General features: G+C 40.9%; 1 protein-coding gene across 5 annotated transcripts in view; it reads right to left on the minus strand.

Annotated features, from left to right (window-relative positions):
* GFRA1 (GDNF family receptor alpha 1) overlaps positions 1-24471 on the minus strand; it is a 205948-nt gene that overhangs the window by 140583 nt on the left and 40894 nt on the right. The gene's annotated exons all lie outside the window — the stretch shown is intronic.

Raw genomic sequence — 24471 nt, forward strand, 5'->3', positions numbered from 1 at the left:
AAATCATCGAAACAAACCATTTGTATGAATTTTCCACATCATACCTTTCAACTAGTAATACCATGTCTTCATATTGAATACTAGGTTAAAAGGCAAAAAAAGACCAATTTATTTTTTCAATAAATATTTGAATGGTTACTATACGCTGGGCAGTACATCTGGCACTGGCAAACACACATCTTGCAAAATGCATAAACAAACAGTCACTAATACCCCTCCTAAGAGTAGCCACGAGCATGACTTCCAACAACTTAATTCATTTTGCCTGCTTTCATACTGTATATAAATGAAATGCTAAGGTATGACCTTTTTCAGCCTGCCTTCTTTGCTGCAGTGATGGCGGGAGTCATCCTGCTGTAGCATATATGAGATCATTCATTCTCACTGCTGTATAGTATTCCAAGTTGCAATTACATCATGATTTCTTTCTCCCTTCTAATGTTGAGGGACATGTGGACTGTTCTCAGGGTTTGGAAATTAGGAATTGTGATGAATATTTTGTACAGATCTTTTGAAGAACACAGGCTGACCTCTCTCCTGTGCATTCAGGCCCACCCTGGTTTTACCACCTCCCAGTCACCCTACAAATATTCTTGTCAGCTCATACTTTCTCATTCAGTAACATAAAGATGGAAGATACTGCTGGCAGGGTAGAGATAGCACCACCCAGACACAAGCCAGTTCCCACTCTGCTGGTATGGTTGTTCATAGGTATGAAGCTTCGAAACAACAGTCAGACAGTACAAGAGGAAACGTTAAATATGCATTCCTTGACCTCACAGTACCACTTCCAGGAATTTTATCTAATGAAATCAGTAAAGGTGCAAAAGAAGTCTATAAGGCCATTCATCACAGCATTGTATATAATGGCAAAACAAGGTATTGCCTATTTGTCAACAGAGCATCAAACCAAAAATAATATATCCCAAACAATGGATTAGGGTGCAGTCATTTGAAATGGTTATTTAAAGACTCTGATTACTTTGGAATGAAAAAGCCATATAGCCACATAGAACATGTATCCTGAAGCCATCTATATGCACACATACATATGTATGTCTACATGCAGAGAGATCTGTGACAATGCTCTAAGAAATGTTTATCCTCAGGTGATGAAATCTGGGGTTATTTTTTTTAAATCTTACGTAAGCATTTCTGTATTATCTTAATTTTTAACAATGGACAAGCCTTACACATATAATCTAAATTTTTAAACTTCAGCTATTTTCATCTCAAAAACTAAATAAGAGCTATCTAAACATCAACATCTAAATTTGCTGCCAGTGATCAACTAAAGCTGCAGCTCCTACAAGGTCAGAAAGAGCCAAGCACCCATGAACGGCGTGGATGAAGCATGCATCTGGTGAGTTGGACTGAAGGGATGGGATACCTGTGGGAGCAGTTTTCATTCCACTGGGCACATGTGACCCCCATGAGGGGTGTCATTCACGTGCAATACACATGCGCCCAAGGGCACACCAAGGCCAGTGACTGTGGCACAGGTAGGACCGCAGGCTCACAATTTCCAGGGAACTGGCTAAAATACCACCCCACCCCTCACCCACCTGAAACCCAACTGGGATATAAATGGGCCATACTGGTGCATTACAAGACAACTTTAACTCTTTAATTTACACGTGCTATACATTATTCTCTAACCTCAGTGATTCATCTTTGGCACAAGTTCTGACACAGCCATGTGTGGAATGCCACTCACCTCCCACGCCCTGACACTGTCCCCAGACAAAGAGAAGGACTATGTGCAGCTCTCTAAATATACCCTGCTACATGCATTTGCTGCCTGGAACACAGAGTCTGAACCACCCACCCTCTGACCAGCCTGCACACCTGGAGGAGCCCTCCTCCTCAGCCTTCAAATGTCACAGCCACTGGGAAGCTTCTCAGCACCTATCCCCACAGAGAGGGAAGTCACTGTTTCCGCCTCTGTGCTCCTAGAGTAATTTGTGCATTTTGCAATTATAGCTCATATTATAATTAGTTATTTATGTAGACCTGAGCTCCTGTGGACAAGAGCTATGTGTCTTCATCTCCTTCACGGGTTCTACTTGCCTGTCCTGGCTCCTACACAGCAGGGAAGGGAGAAGGGCTCCTCTGTCTTAACACTCATCTGGTCCAACCCCCATATATTGCAGATGAGGAAACTGAGTCCCAGAGAAGTAAGTGATTTTTCCCAAGGTCACACATGGCATTAAAGGCTGAGCCAGGACTACATGAGATTCATTTAACCTTAATGAAGCACAAAAGCTCATCCCTATTATTAGCCAAGTACAAATTAGAGATTTATCATTCTCCTCTAATGAATACAGACAAAAATTTCCAACCTTGAAAACATCAGTGAAATAAGATTAGTCTTTCAGATACGGATCCAGTCTCGACATCCGTCCAGAATCCTCAACCTCCTCCCATGGCTTCTGATGGGGCACTTCCTTAGAAATTCAGTAGTGATCTGAATCACTGGAACGTATCAGTGGGCAGGGAGGGAGGAAATTGAGGCAGGGATTTAGTGACCTTATTCCGTCCAATTCCACTGTATAGTCCTTGCTTTGGCAAACAAATCTGCATAGAGTATTATTCATATCTTCTATTCCAGAAACCTTTCTGATTTTCATGTTATTTTAGATTTTTTTTTTAAAAACCTCTTTTTCAGCTTCATTTACATTTTGTACCTTTTTATTCAAATGTAAGTTTTCATAAACACTAGTATAAATATTGCAACAATTTTGCACATGAATTTTGCCTTGTAATTTATGCTCTAAATTTATGTCTTTTGTAGTTTCTGGCATAAATCATTCTGTTCTTGGAACTGCTTAACTCTTTGTTCTGTGTATTAATGGCTTGGGTACCCTCTTTAAAATTTCACTTTTCCCAACTAAGATAACCATCCAGGCTCAGGCTCAAGGGATTCGAGGACAGAAGAACAGAAAATAAATTAGAAGATCAATTCTGTGCTGTTCAGTTACATTTTACCCCACCCCCACAAAATTGGGAACCTCAGAGGATACTGGCCATAGAAATACTCCTAACATTTTTTGTTCTGGTGTTCACATCCCGCATCCCCCAATCCCAAACCACAGGAACTAATTATTTATGAAAATCAGAGGGCCTCAAATTTGAGTATGATATTCTCCTTTCAGTCTAACCAACCACTAGCAATATTCGGAAGTCAGTCACTCCCACTCTTTGCGTTTGAATTTCCTTGTCAGTGGCCTCCGGATATTTTAATACCCATGCAATGCTGTTGGGAAGGTTAAGATGGGTAATTAACACCAACATTTTCCTATCCGCTGCTATGGAGACTCACTCTGAGAATAAGGCATAGTGCCCTCTTCTCTGCTCTCCCAGGAATTGGAAATCGCCAGGGCCCACCCTAGCCAGTCCTGTTGAGCCCAAAGGACTCCAGGGACACTTGGGCAGAGGAAATGAACTCCTTGAGACAAAGCTCTGCTCATACTCACTTCCCAAGGGAGAAAACCTCAATCCCAATCGGTCACATGAACAAAGAAAGCCTGTTCTCTAGCCCCACCCCCTCCCCCTGGAGCCATTCTGGTCCTATAGATAGATAAAAGGGCATGTATAAATTGGTGACTCAGAAGTGGGAAGAAGAAAATAAGAAAGAAGAGAGCTCAGATTTGCCTTTCCTAGCCTCCATGTCCAATTCTCCCATTAGGAATGAGCTTCAAGGATACTTGCTCTCCTCCCACATGGCTACTGAGAGATTCACACCCCAGAGATCTTTAATGCACTGAGTCCTCCAGAGACTGGGGCCATAAAAAGACTAAGATTATTTATTATTATTAATAAGTCATGGCAATTAGACTGGGTGATTCCTAAACGTTGCTGATTAAAAACTTTCCTGAGTACTACTCATCCACATGGCTAGTGTTTACCTCTATTAAAAATGATTTAACTACGCTCTGGGCGAACCCCTCTCTTGCGTCTGGGTTAATAATTAGCAGTGCCCAGAGCCACGCAGGTTAAGTGAGTCGGCTCTCCTTTATTTATCTATTGCTTTGTTTTATGAGAAGAACAGGATGGCAGTCTTATTGCCCATTCAGTCTGCTAGGAATAATTTACTATTTCAATCCACAGTCCATAACTATGGCTAGAGAAACCCTGACTATTATTACAATATCACACTTAGCCCACATCCCACAGCATTAAACATATGCCAAACAGTGAAACTGTGCCTCACTTCCATAAGAGTGGGGGAGGTAAAGTTACTAGTTCTCAAACAATGTAATCACACTACTCTCTCAATCTTGCTTTCTTTTCTAGGTTAAATTATATATGAGGGGAGTTTAGTTTCTTGAAAATGCATGCACTTAACTCCCATTTAAGAAGTCTCACCTGGGGAGATATCTGTCGTATGAGTCCTCCTGTGGTTTGAGCTACAGAAAGAAAATTCTCTTTCAACTACTAGTGCTTTTACAGTAAAGCACTGTAAATTTTATTGGGACCCAACTAACCAGGGGCCAAGGGATGTGGGAACACCTGGAACGAAGGCTACTCCCTTGCATGGGGTCAGGTTCACCATTAACCAAAGTCAATTTCAAGATCAGCTGAGTTAGCCCCTCATCAAATTTCAAAAACTAGCAAGCACTATGCCTAGTCATGAAGAGTAACTAGAATTCAGTCTCTATACTTCTGAAAGTCTCTGTGAACAAAGTAAAATCTTTCCTGTGTTGAAAGGTAGGGCCCACCAATTCCCCCTCTCTTGTTGAATACCGGTGCTCCAGAGACATACTGCTTCAAAGTGACAAAGGCTAGGTCCAAACATGGCAAGTGGGCTTCCCAAGAAGAGCAGGATTATCTTCTTCTCTCCAAAATACCATCTAGTGGCTGTTACCACCTAAGTGAAGCCACTAGTTCCCATGACCTAAGATTGGGTAGCTCCTCACCAGGTAGAAACCCAGGGTGAAACCTCTTGAAGCTTACGTTCTCATCTGTAAAATGAGGATGGTAGAAATAAGCCTTTTCCCTTCCATAGGAATATCATGAAGATCAAGTTGGATAATTTAATCAGCATAGAGCATGTGGACAATGGAGGCAAATACTAGGTTGAAGTTCTTGTGAGTGCACCATCCTCGCCATCTTGGGCTAGCCGCTTTATCCCCCCCTACGTAAAGCACTCAGCTCATGGTAGCTGGTTTATGGTACATGTTCAGTAAGTGAATGTCAATGTTGTCACAATAATAAGCATTAGAATAGGGTAGCAAAGTGCTCAGGTCCTGAAATCTGAGCTGGTCTCACATCTGGCTGTGTGATCTTGGGGAATTTAACCCCCGCATGCCTCGTTTTTCTCATCCACAACACATAGATAGTAACAACAGCTAATTGTTGTGCTTCCTCATAAACTGCTATGGAGCTCAAGTGAGGTGATGCATATAAGAATGCATAATGACTAGTACTCAGAAAGACTTCTATAAACAGTAGTATTCTTAGTCAACAAACACATATAGTCTATTATTTGAAAAACCTCTGTATAGGACTATAAAATGTTGTAAGAAGAAAATCCATTAAAATAAAATAATCATTTTAATTCTTTCTTGTTATCATATAGCTACATGCCATTAAGAACCTCTCTAAAGCAGTTCTCAGATACTACCTTATGAATGAATTCTTTTTAATCTTTGAGATCAGAGGTCCTATAATAACACCCTATCTCCAAACACCAGTGATCTAACAGGTTGTGATTAGAACCCAGAAGCTCCAGAAATCCAGGGCCTAGCCTTTATTTTCAGCACCATTCACCCCTCTGACATGCCCTGTCTACTGTGGACCTGCCTTTATTTCTCAAGGCCACCATGTTAGGGTTTGATCAGTGTTTCAAGCCATGCTCCCTGGAGACCCAGAGTTCAAAAGAGGTAGGGACCACGTGGGAGCAGCTGAATTGAGAACAACTGTGCTCGGTACTGTGGGCTTCTATGAGGAATTTGCCTGACAAAAGGGTTCTGCTGCTTTATTAAATAAATTAAAGTTTGAACACAACAAACCACTTAGGTGGAGCCCCTTCCTATCCAGGTGCAGGTCTGCGCTCTCCTGGAGCCCAGCCAGAGTCAAGGGCTCCTACACGGCGCCCACTTGGCCTCAATGGCACCACACCAGGGTGGTGATTAGTTTTCTGTGTCTCCAAAGCCAGACAGCTCAGGCAGCCGTGTAGCCACACAGCCAATATCTCTGCTCTCCTGCTCCCCCAGGCACACTCAGGCAGTGCGAACTGAGCAGAGCAGGTGAGTTTTGGTTATTAAGGACTGATGGGGACAGCCCACAATGCCAAAAACTGGCCCTTTCTCTTCCTCAGCAAGGCCTTCTATCTCTCTTTCTTTTTTCTCCTCTGTCTCATTTTGGATGTAGGCCGAGAAAGTTCTACCTTTGTCCTTGCTTCCAGGTCCCCTCACCTTTTATCATGTTAGAAATGAAGACCAGTACTTTGTTGCCTGTCATTGTCACCTCTGAAGGCACATGGCCCTCAGTAAATGTCTTTCAGCATTTGAAAGTAAGAAAAAAAAAATGTTTTAAGCTGTGAAGTATCTTCCTGCTACATTTTCTGGGGAATGTGCTACCAACATGAATCTTTGGCTGTGACTTGTAGCCCATCGGCCTGGCCTGACTTGGGAAGGCAGCACAAGGGACTCAGGCTAGTAAGTCTCAAACGTGTTTATGACATTCTATCCCTAGTATATCTCATTCCTACCACAGAAGGATAAAACTCTTAACTACTGAAAGAACATAAAAAAATAGATTTAGGAATAATACTTTTTATGATTGCATTCTGTACACTGTGAAAGTTATATTCAAATCTGCTAGTACTTTATGGAGCTGATAAAGTAGAACAGTATGGCTTCCCAGCTAACAGTGTATTTTATATCCATTTAAAATGTTTTCTCTTAAATTGAATTACTTTTTGAGTAATTATAATAAGACTAATCTGGGCTTAATGAATTCATGTACAAATACTTTAGACTGCATTATTAAAACCACTATGATATGAAACTGTATTAAATTCAATCCTTCTAGCAACCAGTGTTTTTCTTTGAAAAGAAGAACATGAGTTTCTCTGAATTCTTTTACATCAGCTGAGAAATCACAAGAAGCCACATTAATAGCTCAAACAAAGGAAGAGACTGACAAATAATATTGTTCCAATTTCCCTAAACTTACATAATTTAGTATTAATTAGGAGTCACAGCAAGTACTTTATTAAATATCCACATATGCAAAGGGCTGAAGCTTTGGTCCATCTTTCAGTTATAGCTCTGATTAACAATGTCATAAAACCACTATTGGTAAAAATACTAAACTGAGCCTGTGGATTTCAAGTCTTATGGTCTAAAACGTCTCCAATAGTCTATATACCTAGATTCTAGTTTGCACTGTAGGCAAAGCCACTCATCTCTGGGTTTCAGTTCCTCCATCTGCAAACTGATTTTTATCAGATGCTCTCTAAGGTCCCTTCCAGTTCGAAAACACGATGATTTTAAATGTAAAATTACACACATTTATATTAAATGGGCTCTTACTGCATGTAGCTTATTTGTCATCTTATCCATGCTAAATTACATTCACAGAAAAAATTTTCATTCCCTGCAATCCACATACATCCACAAACTCATCCATAATATGGCTGGTGATTTCAAATTTATCCCAAGATATTATCTCAGTGGTAAAGTATTTTTCCCATTACAGATGAGTTACAAACCACCTGAAACCTTTAAGGTTACAGTGCCTTCTTGAATCAGCCTCTATCCACTCTCCCCATACCCAACGGACACTTCCTGAACGATGCTCTTTCGGCTCCATTTCCAAGTCACTTAATTAGTTTCATCACCTATGTATTCTTCAGGCAGGTCTGTGAGATCCGGGTTTTAATAAAATTGGTTACCCAGGCTCCTAAATTCAAACTAGATATTTACAAGTGTCTGGCAGAATAAATCTGTCTCTTTGCCAGGCAATCCTTACCAGGATGGGCAACTTGAAAGTAAATGTAAGACAATGGCCATTACTCTGATGGCTTGACAGAAATTACTATCAGGAGAGCTCCTGGGAGCCAGAGACAATTAAAGTCTGAGTTCAGGGAAGCTGCCCCCAACATCAAGCATTGCTGATTAGAATGACTTGGGAGTAAATATGTTTCAGTAAATTGGCCTGAGTCTTCAAAGAGGAGGTCTGGCCATGTGATACACTCTGGCCTGACCTCAGTTTCAGGAGGTACAGGTGCTGGCCTAGCCCTAGCATAAATCACCCAAGCGGGGACAAATCATTTAAGTAATCTAGATTCCAAAAGGGGTTTGACTCTCTACAATCCTTTCCAGTTCTGAAGTTTGATAATGGACAGTACTAGGATCTTTCATTAGGACCCTCTGTCCTATGCTTCCAAATTACTGCACATCTCCTTAGTTCACTAAAACACACTTGTAATTTTCCCTCCCTCTTTCCAGCTAGGCTGGAGGCATGATGATGCCAGGATGTTTTGCCTTTTTTAGTTTCAAAGTCTGGGGCAGAATATTAGAACACCTCTATATTAATAATAACTAATACATTTCCAGAACTCCAATATATCGGGCACTATTTTAAGTACTTTACATAGCTGTCTTAATTCTCTCAATCACCCAAAAAGGTAGCTATCATAATTATGCTCATTTTACAGATTAGGAAACAGACCCAGAGAGGTTAACTAAAGTGATCAAAGGTCATAAGGAAGTAAATGATCTAAATGATCTGGGAATCAACCCAAGCAATCTGGCTTCAGAGGCCAAACTCTTAACCACATGCTAATTCTGCCTGTCTCTCAGTGAATGCCCAATCGATACGTGTGCAGAAAGATGAACAAGCAAAACACCCCTTTTTTTCCAAAACATCCCAGAGACTTAGTTCAGAGTTAACTTGAGCCATACCTATAATATACACAATATCATAATCCCCACATTTCTAGAACTCCAACCACACTTTTCCTGTACCTTTATTGGATTTGGGGCCCAATTGCAGAAACCACCTAGATGTGCCTTTACCTTTTAAGAAATCTACAAATCATTTTCTCTGGAAACTATCTCAGCAGGTCTATGGCAACAGGTTAAGTTAAGGACATGGGGAAAGGACACCGAGCTGGATGAAAAGATGGTAAGGAAAGGGAGAACAATTCAATACCAGGACACATGATCGAGCTACCAAGATCTGTGCAGCTGCCCCTGATTCAGCTGTCATCTTTCTAGGGTTCCCAAAAATGAGGACAGGAGGGAAAGAAACAGGGAAGGAGAACACCGTGTAGGCAATACACAGGTGGGCTCTGGAGTCAGTGTGCTTACTCCAGTTTTGATCCTGGTTCTGCAATTGGCCAAGTTAGACGGCCTCTCTAAGGCTCAGCATCTCTATCTGTTACACTGGGAGTTACAGGCCTGCTGTGAGGGTCAGGGGATATCAAGCTCATAAAGACTTAACACAGTGCCTGGCATACAGAAGGCATTCAGTAGAAGCAGGTAGTTTGCACAGATACTTGTGAGTAACTGAGTTTCAGGATATCAATCAAGATCAACAAAAATTCTTTGGCACCCTGGCAACTATGCTTGTTGTAATGAATAAAATGGACTTGCATGGATCTAAAACCAAAGAATCAGAGAAATCCAGTGAAGTATTCCACATCTACTCCCCCATGCCCCCAGCACAGAATGAGGCAGCCCAGGAAAAAGATGTGAGAAAACATTTCTAGCAATGAAGGCTTCATTCCCTCCTAGTCATATTTGTTCCTTTGGAAGCAGGATCAATGTTTATTTTGTGAACAAACATTAAACCTTAGAAGTATTACCGCGTACTCTATATCATGTAAGAGCTAGTATTTTTCAGAAGTAGTTCGGAACAGGTAATTAAATGTGAACTACAGGTACTTCATGAATCTACCAGAGCACGGGTCTTTCCTCTGGAAGGCAGTACATTTTTTAAAGTCACCCACTTGCAGGTTCAGTTGCTAACGTGGCCCCTCTCTCTCCATCACTCCACATCACGGCTGTGCATGGCAGGACATCACAATGGGCTGGGCTCTTCTACAATGAAGCTAGTTATTTCAGGGGGACAGACTACAGAGACAGTTGAGGACACCTTACAACCAGCCTCTGCAGCTGTAAATGTTCACGGTTGTGGAGAACAGTCAGCAAGCAGTAAGTGTGATCACCACACATCATACCCGCTGAGTACCTTTCAAAAAGAGAGGAGAACCTCCACTGGCAGTATAAGATTCTTTTAAATCTGTATGATATCATTCACTGACTCAACCCAGTCATGAAATGTAAATGTCATTTTCATGAAGCATGTACGTGTGTGTCCAGCTTGCCCTGAAAAAAGAGTTTCCGGCATCTTACAGAGCTTTATTTTAAATTTTAAATTTCAACCATGCTTTATATGTATATATTCTTTTCAAGCATCATTTTTCTTCTTCATGTCCAGAGAGCTGAGTTCTAGTTCTAGCTCTCTCCCTAACTGGTTATGGCTAGTGGCCGAGTTTCTCTTGGGGGTACTTCAGTTTCTTCATCTGTAATTGAGGATGAAGCTTGCCTTAACTAATTCTTTGAGGAAATAAATAAGATAATGGATATGATCACATCAGAAAAAAATAAACCTAAAATTTCTGATACTTTTTTAATATCCACTAGAGCTGATGCACTATTATATATGTGCAATTCATGGACAAATGGAAGCTCAAATCCAGACCTACAGACAGCTTATAATAAAAAGGAGAGCCAGACACACTCAAGGCAAAGGTGCTAAATTCTACAGAGAGAGGAAAACAGTACAATGAGGAAAAGAGAAATTTCAGGGATGGTGCTCTGAGCAAAGTTCGTGGACCAGGTACAATCTGAGCTGGATTGTGAAGGACAGTTCCAAACAAAGCCAACTTTATTTAAGCCTTCATTTTGAAGAGCTTTACTTAAATATGTCATATAATGCTCCTCAAAACTTGGTAAAGTACATATTATTCTCATTCTCATTTCACTGAAATGTTAACTGGCCAAAGGTCCCACAGGCAATCTGACTGCAGACACTCCCTCATCACCACTTCACCATGGGACTCAAAAGGTGAAAATAAGAGAAAAGGGAGCAATGGACAGTTTAGTCAAAAAGAATAAAATGGGCTCACGGAAAATCAAAGAAGACCTAAAGCAGATGGAGATACGTGCCATATTCACAGATTGAAAGACTCAATATTGTTAAGATACTGGTTCTCCACACATTGATCTGTAGATTGAAAACAATCCCAATAGTGATTCCACCAGAATTTTTGTAGGAATTGATGAGCAATTCTAAAATTTCTTAGAAATATGAAAATTTAGAAGAGCCAAAGTAATCTTGAAGAGAAGGGCAAAGTCACAGGAGTGATTGTACTCGACTTCACGACATGTAATAAAGCTGCAGTAATCAAGATGGTGTAACTGGCATTAGGACACACAAGCAGATCAATGAAGCAGAGTAGAGAGCCCAGAATCAAAGCCGCAGTTTTACAATCATCTGATTTTTTTTTAACAAAGGAGACAATCCAATTCAATGGGGGAAAGGCAAGTCTAAGTCTCTTCCACAAATGGGACTGGAATATCCATATAGAGTAAAACAAACTCAGACTCCTACCTCACACCACACACAAAGGTTAATTCATGACAGTCACAGACCTATAGACAAATACTAAAACTATAAGATTTCTAGGAAAAAAACATAAGAAAATACCCTAGTGACTCAGGAGCAAAGATTCCTTAGTATACTGAGAGCAATAGCAATAAGAGAAAAAGATAAATTAAACTTTATCAAAATTTAAAATTCTGCTCAATGAAGAACACCATGAGTAAAGTGAACCAGTAAGCTATTTTGGGGAGAAAATATTCACAAAACCTGTCTCTAACAAAGGTCTGGTACCCAGATACATAAAGCATTCCTTCGGCTCACTAATAGGAAGACAAATGAGCCAATTTTTACAATGAGTTAAATATTTGAACAGACATTTCACAAAAGAACATATACAAATGACCAATAAACACATAAAAAAGTGCCCAACTTCATTAGTCATAAGGGAAATGCAAATTAAAACCACAATAATACTATGCACTCACCAGAATGGCTACACACCACCAAATGTCAGTAAGGAAGAACAGCAACTGAAACTCTCATCCATTGTTAGTGGAAATGCAAAATGGCACTACTTTGGGGAAAGGTCCAGCAGTTTCTTATAAAACTAAATATATGCCTGCACCATGATCCAGTAATTCTACTCCTACGTATTCACTCAAGAGGAATGAAAACATATATCCACAGAATGACTTGTACATGAATGCTCCTAATAGAACTAGCCTGGTGTCCATTAACAGAAGATGGATAAATGAGCATAAGTATATTCATACAATAGAATAATCAATGATATAAAGAGATGGAAATAGTAATATTCACAACAACATGAATGAATCTCATTAATATTATGCTGAGTGGAAGAGACCTTACAGAAAGACTACATCCTGGGTGGTTTCATGAATAAAATTTTAAAACAGGCAAGTTAATCTATGGGGAGTAAAATGGCGATAGTGCCAAAACTGATCTATAGATTCAACACAATCCTATCAGTATTTCAACTGTCTCTGAAGAAACTAGCAAACTGATGGTAAAATACATGTGGACTCTTCAGGGCTCTCAAACAGCCAAAACAATTTGGACAAAGGAGAACAAAGGTGGAAGACTCATACTTCTTAATTTCAAGTTACTACAAACCTACAGTAACAAAGACATATTTTTGGGTATGGGTATAAAGGTTAAACATATAGATCAATGGAATAGAATTGAGAGTCCAGAAAAAAAATCTCTCACATGATCAATTTAATTTTGACAAGATTTTCAATGGGGGAAAAAATATTTTTAACTAACAGTGCTGGGACTACTGGATATCCTTATACAAAATAGTTAAAATTGGACCCTTATCTCATACCATTTAAAAAATTAACTCAAAATGATCAACGAGATAGAATTATAAAACTCTAATAAAAGAAAACATAAGTATACATCTTTGTGACTTTAGGCAATAGTTGCTTTAATGACATTGAAAGCACAAACAATGAAAGAAAACATAGATAAACTGGACATCTGCAAAATTAAAACCTGTTGTGCCTCAAAGGGCACCATCAAGAAAGTGATGATTCACAGAATTATAGAAAATAATTGCAATTCATATATCTGATAAGGCACTGTACCTAGACTATATAAAGAAATATTACAACTCAAAAATACAAAGACAACCCAATTAAAAAATACAAAGGATCTGGATAAACGTTTCCCCAAACAAAATATATAAATGGCCAATAAGCACATTGAAGGATGCTCAACATCATTAGACATCAGGGAAATACAAATTCAAAACCACAGTGGCATACCACTTCACACTCATTAGGCTGACTATAATCAAAAGATAGATAATAACAAGTGTTGACAAAGACCTGGAGAAATGGAATGCTGCTGGTGAGAATGTAAAAAAAACACAGACTGGAAAACAGTCTAGCATGTCCCCAAGTGGTTAAATTACAGATTTCCCCAAATAACCCAGCCATTCCAGTCCTAGATTTATGCCCAAAAGAAAGGAAAATCTGTCCACACAAAAACTTGCACATGAACATTCACAGCAGCACTACTCATAATAGCCAAAAAGTGGAAGCAATCCAAGTGGCCATCAACTGGTAAATGTATCATTAAATGTGGTCTATCGACACAATGGGCTATTATTCTGCAATAAAAAGGAATGAAGTACTAATACATGCTACAATATGGACGAATCTTGAAAACATCATGCCAAGTGAAAAATGGCAATCACAAGGGACAACATATCATATGGTTCCATTTAGTTCCATTTATATGAAATGCCCAGAATAGGAAATTTAAAGACAGAAAATGGAATATGGTTGCTCTGGAAGGTATGAGAGGATAGGAGGTGATAATAGCTAAATGATTCTAGGTTTCTTTTGGGGGTAGTGAAAATTGACTGTCTGATGGATGCCCAACTCCGTGAGTATACTAAAAACCACTGAAATGTACACTTAAGATGAGTGAATTGTATCTTAAGAAAGCTGTTTAAAAAATGTCCTGGGTTGTGACTACATTTCTAATGACTAGCAAGGTCAACATCTGCCCTTCTGGGCCACAGCTGGGCAAGCCAACCTCGTAAGTACATTCAGCTCTTCACCCTATGAACACATCCAAAGAACCACACTTAGGTGCCAGGCACGATGCTGGGCACTAAGAATGCTATGCACAGATGAAAGACAACATCCCCTCTTCTCAAGGGATCACCATCTTGTGCTTCAGTCTACACTTACCCACAGTGCCTTCTGAGCACTTGAACATGGTGAGTCTGAACTGAGTTGTGCTCTAATTACAAAACAGATACTGGATATTTTCTTGGTCAGCAAAAAAAGTAAAATAGCTCATTAGTAATTGCTTATATTGAATTACAGGCTGAAATGTGGGGTTTTTTTGTAAAGTAGGTGAAATTAAATGGTAAAATTAATTTCACCTGTGCTCTTTTGCTTTTTGAATGTATACTAGGAAATTTTAAATTACATATGTAGCCCACATTCTTTTTCTATTGGGTAGTACTCATTTAGATTATTAAATATAAATAAGTCATTGAAACTTTCCTGATCCCCAATGTTTTGGAGGATTATTTCATGCAGACTTCTAAATGGTAATTAACTCTGAAATCCACTCAGCAGTTATAAAATGCCTGCTGCTGTGCAATTATAGAGGCACAAAAGGTTCCTTGTTTGCTGTCCTCTGCGAATTGGTCCCTTGGACTAAAGTTGAAGATGCTCGGCATGGCCTTTTAAATATTGGCATGCCCAAGTCTTTACAAAGCACAAATGTTTCCCAAATAAGGCAGGCCCAGAAAACTCCATCTGAACTCTTTAAGACTCATGATCAAAAGGGTTGCCTTATGAAATGATTAACGATCAGACTGAGATGACAGACCCCTATTCACAGAAAGAAAACTTCTTCTCAAAAGGGTTTCCTCTAAAAGGGGTTTTGCGTGTCATCTGTGTGGGCTCCCCCTTCACTGCTCACTTGTGAACACTGGATTGTTTAGGGGGCCTTTGCATCTCCTACTTTAGGTTCCTCTTTGATCCACATATCCAGGGTATTAATCACAGGGCCCATGAGGCAGAGGCAAGCTTTAAACTTCTGGCTCTGCTGAAATGTTATTTTAAAAAATCCAGAGATAAGTTCCCCAAGAGAGGAATCAGAAATGGACCAGTGGCAGGCCCTGGTAAGAAAGATGTGACCACGGTTTGGCCAGCCAAGACCCCCACCAACAAGGCTGGCTGCTGCTTCTTTCCCCAGCCAATGCCCAAAGAACTATGTCAGCTTACCTTTCCATTCTCTACTCTCCGGAGTTACGACAGGAAGTTTGGAAGTGAAGTAATGTGGCCAGAGCTGGTAAATGGCACAGCCACGATTCCAACTTGGGGCTGCCTAATTCCAAAGCTAATGCCCAAATTCCAAAGCTTAATAAGAACTGAGCTACACTGTCATTCTTGCATTCTACAAGGGCTACTCCCCGCTGTGTTTTGCGGCAGTAGAAAGTTAGGGTAATAACTTTAAAGGATCTATGAAATAAGATCCTCCCTCCTCAAGCACGATACTCTTAAATCCCTGCACCTACTTTGGTTCAGAATCTCGAGTAAACCGAAATAGAAGACAGTTTCATTGCCTTAATTGCCTCCATTCTGTGCATTATAGAAGCAGAGAGAAAATACCTCAAGGTCCTTAGCTTCTTCTGGATGCTTAATGGGTTGAAGTGGGAAACCTAGTGCTATATTCTCTATCCTGTGCAATGGGATCCACTTATTTTGCAGGCTTATAAATGGGACAGCATATCACATACCATGCTTGTTCCAGCACCTAGGACAGGCTACGCATTGTGCTTAGAACTGGGTATACACAAAGATGAATATGCCACAATCTCTGTGCTCTAGAATGTTCCTAAGTGCCTATCAAGTTATTTTAAAGGACCTGCATTTGGGGCAAAGTGTGCTGTAAGAACAAAGCTGATTTCTGGAGTAGTTTATGGCTTGAAACATCTTCAAATTACAGCAGCTGTTACAAAATGTACCTGACTTAGAGTTTCAGAAGAACTGGCTATAACAAGGCTATTTCTAGATGGGCAGTTTCAGGACCTGGGTAACCACAGCTGCCCTTTTCCACTCTCCTCCCACCAGCCCCAGCATCCTCCAGGCCTGCTTGCTAGTCAGAATGCAACGGGCTAGTATAATAAGCCCTGGGCAGTATGATTTGGAAAGTTAAAAGGGATTATGGTGGAAATGTCTTTGCAGAATACCAAAAGTCTGGAGGCCTCTGATGAGATTTTAAAGTGCCTCAATCATCTCCAATTGGGTACTCCTAGAAAGCCAAAATGGCTCCAGAGGATGGCCGAGGGTACCACTCCTTCTCTATTTCTGGCAATGGTGGGCAGAGTAATGTCCCCGTAGAGATGTCCACATTCGATTCCCTGGAACCCATGACTATGTTAACTAACATGGCAAAAGGACTTTGCAGTGGCATTAAATTAAGGATCTTGAGATGGGGAGATTTTCCTGGATTATCTGGGTGAGCCCAATCTCATCACATGAATCCCTACACATGGAGAATATTTCCCCAGAGGAAAACAGAAAAAGGGTCAGAGACATGCTGTGTCACTGACATTGAAAGAATGGGTTAGAGAGCCGCAAGCCAAGAAATGCATGGGGCCTCCAGCAGTTGGAAAAGGTAAGAAAATGGATTGTCCCCAGAAAGAACACGGCCCTGCTAATATCTGATGTTAGCCCAGTAGATCCATTCTGGATTTCTGGCCTACAGAAGTATAAGATAAAAATTTGTATTGATTAAGCCACTAAGTGTGGGGTAATCTGTTAGAGCAGCAATAGAAAACTAGGGATCGACGGGAAGATGGCAGCATGAGTAGTTCAGAGGAAATCTCCTCCCCAAAACATATATATTTATGAAAATACAATAAATACAACTATTCCTAAAAGAGACACCAGTGGATGCAGTACAACAGCCAGGATACATCTAAATCTGCAAGAACTCAGCATCACACGAAGGGGGTAAGATACAAGCTGCGGCCAGGTGGGACCCAAACGCTTCCCCACCCCAGACCTGGCAGGAAGAAAGGAGTCAGAACAGGGAGGGAGTGAAAGCCCAGGACTGCTAAACAACCAGCTCTAGAAATCCGTACCTGGAACGCAGACACAACGTGCACGGGGTGCTGGATATTAGAGAAACGGAAAAGCAAAACCTGGGGGCAGGTCCCCACAACTGGCGCCCCTGAGACAAAAGAAAAGCGAGTGCTTTCTGCAAGTCTTAAAGAGACAGGGACCCCATAGCTGGACACAGTTGTCCCGGCAGCTGGGAGTACCAGGGAAACTTAGGCGCCCTAAATGGAGGCAGTGCAGCTCTGGAGCCCCTCACAGGACTAGGCAGTCTGCCAGTCGTTCCTCCAACTGGCGCGGACCCCAACACACGGGCCCAGTAGCAGGAGAGTGGGAGCGCGCGCTGGTGGCAGATGTGCTAGAAGGAACCGAGAGCAGATCTGTGCGCCGCAGGGCTAGTCCGCAGTGGCGCGACCAAACAGCCCAGGTGCAGCTCATGCGCACCAGCGGCAGTGAAGCCAGAGCCCGGTAGAAGCCTGCGTGGAAAAGCCCCACTTGCACCAGCAGCGGAGCCAGAGGGAGCAAGCACGCTCCCAGGAGCCAACTGGAATCCCAGCCCAACACACAACCGCCCAGGCCAGACCCAAAGGCCGTTGTTGTCACACAGCTGCCCGGCAGGGTCGCCACTAGCACGGAGGAGCGCACCTGGCGTGCCTGCAACTCCCCGCAGGGCTCCACGCAGCTCAGACAGACACCCTGCCCACAGCAGCTTAGGAGATTAACCTGGTGGCTGCTCCAGGAGTGCAGGTAGCTGTCACAGGCATTGGAGAAGGGCAAAGCATCCAGCAAGCAGGAAAGGACTTTCTTTTCCCAGCTGACACACCCGCAATCTGCCTACAGTCACTGCAATCACCATGAAAAGGCAAAAAAATCTGGCCAGACCAAGATAGTTACACCTGAGAAAGGATCTGCAGAGGCAGACCTAACCAGTCTCCCTGAAAAAGAATTCAAAATAAAAATCATAAACATGCTGACAGAGCTGCAGAGAAATATGCAAGAGCTAAGGGATGAAGTCAAGAGGGAGATTACAGACGTCTGGAGGGAGATTACAGAAGTGAGACAAACTCTGGAAGGATTTATAAGCAGAATGGATAAGATGCAAGAGGCCATTGATGGAATAGAAACCAGAGAACAGGAACGCATAGAAGCTGACGCAGAGAGAGATAAAAGGATCTCCAGGAATCAAACAATGTTAAGAGAACTGTGTGACAAATCCAAAAGGAACAATATCCGCATTATAGGGGTACCAAAGGAAGAAGAGAGAGAAAAAGGGATAGAAAGTGTCTTTGAAGAAATAGTTGCTGAGAACTCCCCCAAACTGGGGGAGGAAATAGTTGCTCAGGCTACAAAGGCACACAGAACTCCCAAGAGACAGGATCCAAAGAGGACAACACCAAGACACATAATAACTAAAATGGCAAAGATCAAGGACAAGGACAGAATATTAAAGGCAGCCATAGAGAGTAAAAAGGTCACCTACAAAGGAAAACCCATCAGGCTATCATCAGACTTCTCAACAGAAACCTTACAGGCCAGAAGAGAATGGCATGATATATTTAATGCAATGTAACAGAAGGGCCTTGAACCAAGGATACTGTATCCAGCATGGTTATCATTTAAATATGAAGGAGGGATTAAACAATTTCCACAGAAGCAAAAGTTGAGGGAATTTGTCTTCCACAAACCACCTCTACAGGGTATCTTACAGGGACTGCTCTAGATGGGAACACTCCTAAAAAGAGCACAGAACAAAACACCCAACATATGAAGAATGGAGGAGGAGGAAAAAGAAGGGAAAGAAATAGTCATCAGATTGTGTTTATAACAGCTCAATAAGCGAGTGAGGTCAGACAGTAAGGTAGTAAACAACCTAACCTTGAACCTTTGGTAACCACAAATCTAATGCCTGCAATGGCAATAAGTACATATCCTTCGATAATCACCCTAAATATAAATGGACTGAATGCACCAATCAAAAGACACAGAGTAACAGAATGGATAAAAAAGCAAGACCCATCTATATGCTGCTTACAAGAGACTCACCTCAAACCCAAAGACATGCACAGATTAAAAGTCAAGGGATGGAGAAAGATATTTCATGCAAAAAACAGAGAGTAAAAAGCAGGTGTTGCAATACTAGTATCAGATAAAATAGACCTAAAAATAAAGTAACAAGAGATAAAGAAAGACATTATATAATGATAAAGGGCTCAGTCCATCAATAGGATATAACCATTATAAACATATATGCACCCAACACAGGAGCACCAATATATGTGAAACAAACACTAACAGAATTAAAGGAGGAAATAGAATGCAATGCATTCATTTTGGGAGACTTTAACATACCACTCACCCTAAAGGACAGATTCAACAGACAGAAAATATGTAAGGACACAGAGGCACTGAACAACACGCTAGAACAGATGGACCTAATAGACATCTATAGAACTCTACATCCAAAAGCAACAGGATATACATTCTTCTCAAGTGCACATGGAACATTCTCCAGAACAGACCACATACTAGGCCACAAAAAGAGCCTCAGTAAATTCCAAAAGATTGAAATCCTACCAACCAACTTTTCAGATCACAAAGGTATAAAACTAGAAGTAAATTTACAAAGAAAGCAAAAAGGCTCACAAACACATGGAGGATTAACAACATGCTCCAAAATAATCAATGGATTAATGACCAAATTAAAATGGAGACCCAGCAATATATGGAAACAAATGACAACAATAACACAAAGCCCCAACTTCTGTGGGACGCAGCAAAAGCAGTCTTAAGAGGAAAATATATAGCAATCCAGGCATATTTAAAGAAGGAAGAACAATCCCAAATGAATAGTCTAATGTCACAATTATCGAAATTGGAAAAAGAAGAACAGATGAGGCCTAAGGTCAGCAGATGGAGAGACATAATAAAGATCAGAGAAGAAATAAATAAAATTGAGAAGAATAAAACAATAGAAAAAATCAATGAAACCAAGAGCTGGTTCTTCGAGAAATAAACAAAATAGATAAGCCTCTAGCCAAAGAGGAAAAGAGAGTCAACACACATCAACAGAATTAGAAATGAGAAAGGAAAAATCACGACGGACCCCACAGAAATACAAAGAATTATTAGAGAATACTATGAAAACCTATATGCTAACAAGCTGGAAAACCTAGGAGAAATGGACAACTTCTTAGAAAAATACAACCTTCCAAGACTGACCCAGAAAGAAACAGAAAATCTAAACAGACCAATTACCAGCAATGAAATTGAATTGATAATCAAAAAACTACCCAAGAACAAAACCCCGGGGCCAGATGGATTTACCTCAGAATTTTATCAAACATACAGAGAAGACATAACACCCATTCTCCTTAAAGTTTTCCAAAAAATAGAAGAGGAGGGAATACTCCCAAACTCATTCTTTGAAGCCAACATCACCCTAATACCAGGCAAAGACCCCACCAAAAAAGAAAACTACAGACCAATATCCCTGATGAACGTAGATGCAAAAATACTCAACAAAATATTAGCAAACCGAATTCAAAAATACATCAAGAGGATCATACACCATGACCAAGTGGGATTCATCCCAGGGATGCAAGGATGGTACAACATTCGAAAGTCCATCAACATCATCCATCACATCAACAAAAAGAAGGACAAAAACCACATGATCATCTCCATAGATGCTGAAAAAGCATTCGACAAAATTCAACATCCATTCATGATAAAAACTCTCAGCAAAATGGGCATAGAGGGCAAGTACCTCAACATAATAAAGGCCATATATGATAAATCCACAGCTAACATCATACTGAACAGCGAGAGGCTGAAAGCTTTTCCTCTGAGATCGGGAACAAGACAGGGATGCCCACTCTCCCCACTGTTATTCAACGTGGTACTGGAGGTCCTAGCCACGGCAATTAGACAAAACAAAGAAATACAAGGAATCCAGATTGGTAAAGAAGAAGTCCAACAGTCACTATTTGCAGATGACATGATATTGTACATAAAAAACCCTAAAGACTCCACTGCAAAACTACTAGAACTAATATTGGAAATCAGCAAAGTTGCAGGATACAAAATTAACACACAGAAATCTGTGGCTTTCCTATACACTAACAATGAACCAACAGAAAGAGAAATCAGGAAAACAACTCCATTCACAATTGCAACAAAAAGAATAAAATACCTAGGAATAAACCTAACCAAGGAAGTGAAAGACCTATACCCTGAAAACTATAAGACACTCTTAAGAGAAATTAAAGGGGACACTAACAAATGGAAACTCATCCCATGCTCATGGCTAGGAAGAATTAATGTCGTCAAAATGGCCCTCCTGCCCAAAGCAATATACAGATTTGATGCAATCCCTATCAAATTACCAATAGCATTCTTCAATGAACTGGAACAAATAGTTCAAAAATTCATATGGAAACACCAAAGACCCCAAATAGCCAAAGCAATCCTGAGAAGGAAGAATAAAGTAGGGGGGACCTCACTCCCCAACTTCAAGCTCTACTATAAAGCCATAGTAATCAAGACAATTTGGTACTGGCACAAGAACAGAGCCACAGACCAGTGGAACAGAACAGAGACTCCAGACGTTAACCCAAACATATATGGTCAATTAATATTTGATAAAGGAGCCATGGACATACAATGGGGAAATGACAGTGTCTTCAACAGATGGTGCTGGCAAAACTGGACAGCTACATGTAGGAGAATGAAACTGGATCACTGTCTAACCCCATACACAAAAGTAAACTCCAAATGGATCAAAGACCTGAATGTAAGTCATGAAACCATAAAACTCTTAGAAAAAAACATAGGCAAAAATCTCATGGACATAAACATGAGTGACTTCTTCATAAACATATCTCCCCGGGCAAGGGAAACAAAGGCAAAAATGAACAAGTGGGACTATATCAAGCTAAAAAGCTTCTGTACAGCAAAGGACACCATCAATAGAACAAAAAGGTATCCTACAGTATGGGAGAACATATTCATAAATGACAGATCTGATATAGGATTGACATCCAAAATATATAAAGAGTTTACATGCCTCAACAAACAAAAAGCAAATAATCCAATTAAAAAATGGGCAGAGGAGCTGAATAGACAGTTCTCTAAAGAAGAAATCCAGATGACCAACAAGCACATGAAAATATGCTCCACATCGCTAATCATCAGAGAAATGCAAATTAAAACCACAATGAGATATCACCTCACACCAGTAAGGATCGCCATCATCGAAAAGACAAACAACAACAAATGTTGGCAAGGTTGTGGAGAAAGGGGAACCCTCCTACACTGCTGGTGGGAATGTAAACTAGTTCAACCATTGTGGAAAGCAGTATGGAGGTTCCTCAGAATGCTCAAAATAGAAATACCATTTGACCCAGGAATTCCACTTCTAGGAATTTACCCTAAGAATGCAGCACTCCAGTTTGAAAAAGACAGATGCACCCCTATGTTGATAGCTGCACTGTTTACAGTAGCCAAGATATGGAAGCAACCTAAGTGCCCATCAGTAGATGAATGGATAAAGAAGCAGTGGTACATATACACAATGGAATATTACGCAGCCGTAAGAAAAAAACAGATCCTACCATTTGCAACAACATGGATGGAGCTAGAGGGTATTATGCTCAGTGAAATAAGCCAAGCAGAGAAGGACAAGTACCAAATGATTTCACTCATATGTGGAGTATAAGAAGAAAGGGAAACTGAAGGATCAAAACAGCAGCAGAATCACAGAACCCAAGAATGGAGTAATAGTTACCAAAGGGAAAGGGACTGGGGAGGATGGGTGGGTATGGAGGGATAAGGGCGGGGAAAAAGAAAGGGGGCATTACGATTAGCATGTATAGTGTGTGGGGGACACGGGGAGGGCTGTGCAACACAGAGAAGACAAGTAGTGATTTTACAGCATCTTACTACACAGATGGACAGTGACTGTGAAGGGGTATGTGGGGGGGACTTGGTGAAGGGGGGAACCTAGTAAACATAATGTTCTTTCTGTAATTGTAGATTAATGATACCAAAAAGAAAAAAGAAAAGAAAACTAACACACTGGTTGTACACAACCAAACAGTGGGATGGTCAGGCAATGCGGCCAAGTAACCTGGGCAGCAAATGCACAGTCAAAATGGCCATCTTAACCAACTAGTCAATTCTGCCCAAAAGAAAGCTCAAGTATTGCTATGGAATGACCCAGTATGAATTACGTCAAAGATGGGACTACGAGCACAAGTTGCATTAAAACACCAGGCCACAGAGAGGGAGCCGACACTCTCGGCTGATTCTGCATGCTCTTGTTAGCCCTCCAGAACCCTTGATCCTTGTTCATCTGGGGCCTGCTCAGCACAAAAGTATCAGGCAGACTTCTTCTCATGTAGAAGGAGATTAGGGAAGGGAAAGGTAGTATTCCCAGAATCTTCTTCCTAAGACTTCCACCCTCCTGAACCCTCCTCAGCTGCTGCATGACTATTCAATATGGGATAAATATTTGGAGCAACAGATGAAGATGAGGAGGCAGCTCCTCTCCTAACTTAAAACACAGACCTGTGATGCTTCCATACAATCAGCTGTAGGATTGCCTCCCTCCTAATACCCACCCATAGGGGAATGTGTTCATGCCCAGCACTGTTAGGGCTCAGTTAATGATGTAGGGCTGCATGGTTGCAGGGACTGGTGGTTGTCCTTCTTCCCCTTCTTTCTTCTTTAAGGATGAGATGATAGTTTATCTTAAGTGGATCTCATTGACACATATATCTGTGTTGGAGGGGAGGCTGTTCCACAGGGTCATGTATTTCCACCAGGCACCCTTGAATGGCTGCCCTTTCCCTAGATTTCCCTGGAAATCTTTGACTCGGGATTCCCGAGGAGCTTCTTCTGGTGGTTTTGTATATTACCAAATCATCCATCCAAGTCACGCACCCATTTGACAACTTTCTGGAGATCTCAGTCGGCGTTTACTCTCATTAACCTAAAGGGCATCACTGAATAGCAAATAGGGGAACTGAGGACTTACAAATCTGCCTGAAGTACAGGTCCTAACCAAAGGGATTCCTGATCCACCATCTCCTGAGTGCCTACTCTATTTCAAGAACTTCACATGTACTTTCTAATTTAATCCTTAGAGCATCAGTCAAGGATGAGTATGAGCATCCTATTTTAGAGATGAGGAAACTGAGACTGATAACTTGCTCAAGGTCACAGTGATGCTAAA

Source organism: Manis pentadactyla, chromosome 8 (assembly GCF_030020395.1).
Source record: "Manis pentadactyla isolate mManPen7 chromosome 8, mManPen7.hap1, whole genome shotgun sequence".
NCBI lineage: Eukaryota > Metazoa > Chordata > Mammalia > Pholidota > Manidae > Manis > Manis pentadactyla.